Source organism: Phoenix dactylifera, unplaced genomic scaffold, assembly GCF_009389715.1.
Source record: "Phoenix dactylifera cultivar Barhee BC4 unplaced genomic scaffold, palm_55x_up_171113_PBpolish2nd_filt_p 002964F, whole genome shotgun sequence".
Classification (NCBI taxonomy): domain Eukaryota; kingdom Viridiplantae; phylum Streptophyta; class Magnoliopsida; order Arecales; family Arecaceae; genus Phoenix; species Phoenix dactylifera.
Genome location: NW_024070032.1, coordinates 13,410 through 16,890, shown reverse-complemented (window position 1 = coordinate 16,890; position 3,481 = coordinate 13,410). Strand labels below are relative to the sequence as shown.

The following is a 3,481-nucleotide window of genomic DNA, read 5'->3' as shown; positions in this document are numbered from 1 at the left end:
TTATGATATGCAGAATTTAACCAACCAATTAAATGTTGCTAACTTTTTACATCAAGCAATGGAGCTTCTTCTCTTCTGTTTCACGTTTTGCTTCTCACTTTTAGGATGCTAATGACATTTATAAACCAAAAATCATAATATCTAAGTTTTATTTCTAGTCCCCAGTGTAATACCCAACACAGGAACACTGGTATGACGCTCAGACATGGAGATGGACACTGGTATGACACTCAGATATGGCTCCACGAGGAGAAATTCCTAGGTATTGAAAGGATCAGACACAGACATGCAGCCGCACCAGCACATGAACCCGAGTCATGTAGTACAGCTCTTTCCTCTCTGTTTAGCAATCCGGATACTTTTCAGTATACACAGTTGCATATTCCTTGACAAACCATACATGAATTAAATGTTAGTAACATCAGAAGAGTTACAGTGATAGTTGTGGATGGATGTTTGCATAATCAAAACATATCTATTTCATGCTACTTAATACTATTTATGTGTGTGTGCAGGCTCAAATATACAATGTCTCAACATTCTTCTTCCATCTTTTTACTTACGATAACCCATGAGTGAAAAAAAAAGGTTTCTGTTCTTTTTTCTCCTGGCTTGCTGCCAAGATCTTTATGAGGATGCTGTTAATGACAAAATGTCTCAACAATTACTAGGGATCTCAGGAAAACATCTCTTCTTGATTTCAAGTTTTATTGTAGGTGTACTTTTTTCCAATTTTGTAGAAGCTGATCATAGGGTCCAGAAGGCTGAAGCTGTTATGCTACATGCTTAATGGTTGAAGAGATGGTTCCGCTTCGCTCAACAGGACTTGCACGACCCTGGATGGGAACATGGTGTTGCTCAAGATGAGAGGAAGAAAAAGGCAAAGTGCAATTACTGTGCGAAAATAGTAAGCGGGGTAATTGACAGATTAAAGCAGCATTTGGCTAGAATTTCTGGCAAAGTTACATACTGTAAAAAGGCTCCTGAAGATGTGTATATGAAAATGAAAGAAAATCTTGAAGGATACAGGGCTAGCAAAAAACGACAATCAGAGGATGAAGAGCAATCTTTTGATTTACATTTAAATGATAATGAGGAAGAGGATGAAGAACCTGTTGGTTATAGACACAAGGGAAGGCAGATCGGGAATGATCAAAGCTTGGTCACATTTATAACCCCACTACGGTCATTAGGGTACGTTGACCCAGGATGAGAACATGTTGTTGCTCAAGATGAGAAGAAAAAGAAGGTAAAATGCAATTATTGCGAGAAAATAGTTAGTGGGGGGTATAAACCGGTTCAAACAGCATTTAGCTAGAATTCCAGGGGAAGTTGCATACTGTAAGACGGCTCCCGAGGAAGTATATCTTAAAATGAAAGAAAATATGAAATGGCATTCGCACAGGAAGGAGAAGAAGGCCTGAAGCCAAAGAACTTGCAGCGTTCTATATGCATCCAGACAATGATGAGGAAGAAGGGCTTGCAATTGGTAAAAACAAAGCATATCGTATGATTGGTGATCAAGATGTTTCTTGTAGTAAAACCATAAGAAAAAGATCTAGAGGGAGGTCACTGAAAAATGGTACAAGTAATACTGAGCTACAACAGAAACAGATGAATTTGGATGCTGTAATTGCAAAGACACAGAAAAACCAGGTACCATTATCGTACAAGCAATCAAAACAAAAGGCAGGGTCTGAAAAAAAGAGCCATAAATAAGTAATCTCCGCAATCTGCAAATTTTTCTATTATGCTGCAATACCTTTCAATGTCGCGGATTCTCCATACTTTCACAAGATGCTGGATTTGGTTGGCCAATATGGACATGGATTAAAAAGCCCTACAACCAGATTAATTTCTGGTCGATGTCTGCAGGATGAAGCTGGAAGTATTATCTTGTAGAAATCAAGGCTTCTTGGGCTACAACCGGGTGTACAATTATCGCAGATAGCTGGAAAGATGTGCAGGGAAAGACAATAATCAATTTCTTGGTGCAGGGAAAAAATACTTCATTTCCTCCATTGATGCATCTGACGTAATCAAAGATGTTCCAAGTCATTTTAAGCTCTTGGACAAGGTTGTGGAAGAGGTAGAAGAGGCAACATTGTACAGGTACTGTAAAAACTCTTTTTCTTTCAATTTCTTAAGTTTTTGGCTGATCACATGCATTATAGAGTGAAATCTCTATTCCAAGTTTGAGCCTTTTTTCCTAAATATTTCATTAAACTTTGATGGTAATTTCCTGGTAGCATGTATATTACAGGTAATCACAGAAAAGATATCAAGGTTAAGTATAATGCCATGACAACCATCGGATGTCATGAACTTTGTTTTGCGACTCAATTAGAATGAGCTCCCTTGAATTCCTACTTTAATTCACCTCAGGGTAATTAGTTCTGAAACATGGAATCAACAATAGTTTATACTAAAACATACGCAATTTATTTTTTGAGTGTCAAATGCAAGTAATTTATTTGACTGTTGCACACTGTGTTTGGGTTCTGCATCAAGATTATCAGAATTTCCATTGACATGTCCTGCCTCAATGCCAGATAAAGGCTGCCTTGGATTCATTTGAATTGAGTTTCTCCAAGTTTGCTACATTTCTTTTTCAGCCTTTCCATTGGCGTACATATTTCAGTTTGCCAAATAGAAGCTATAGATATCTGCATTGCCCGAATATTGTCTAGAATAAATTTCTTGGTTGTTTCTACATATAATACATATAAGAGCACTAGCAACCATATAACATCTGTTGATAAGGAACTCTTGTCCATTGGGATTTCTCAGACAAGCAGCGCGATGCATATATTGTGTATGAAGAAAAGGTCTAACTAGTAAATTTGTGGACGAAAAACAATCATCTGATACACAATATGCACAAAGACAGGGACCGCTTCACTTGCAGTTTTTGAGCAGAGATCTATAACAAGTAGGCCGCTTCTTTTTTTTCTTTTTCGTTTTTTTTTAGAACAAGGAATGAGGGGCACACACATGACAAGTTATACCTAGAATGTCGGTCACCTAAGACCAATTCTAAGATCCACATTTGTCAAATGTATACTTGTAGATGCATGTTAACAAATTTTGATGTGTTCTAAATTCTTGTAGCTTTGGTTATTATATAACCTGGTAAGCTCATGTTGATGGGGACATCAGAGCCCTTCGTCCAGATGATCCTGAGCCTCCGGATTGAGTCAGACCCGGATTGGGTCCATTTGAGTCCGAGTCATTTTCTTTTATTGCATTTATTTTTGTTTTAGTCAAGTCAATTTGGTCCGTTATTTTGTTATTAGACTGGTTAGTTGGGTTTATGTAATTGGGTCAATATGTAAGGTCTATATAAAGACCACCCCTCTCATGTATGAGGAAACTGATCATTGAATGAAAAAAAACCCTAGCCTCCTTCTTGTTCTTGTTCTTCCTCCTCCTCCCCTTCTTTTCTTCCTGCATCTCTATAACCTCTTCTTCCTTCTCCCTT

The 3,481-nt window shown here is 37.7% G+C and overlaps 1 pseudogene; it reads left to right on the top strand.

The window, feature by feature from the left end:
• Nucleotides 1–801: 801 nt before the first annotated feature.
• Nucleotides 802–2,112, top strand: LOC120109887 (annotated as a pseudogene).
• The last annotated feature ends 1,369 nt before the right edge of the window (nucleotides 2,113–3,481 follow it).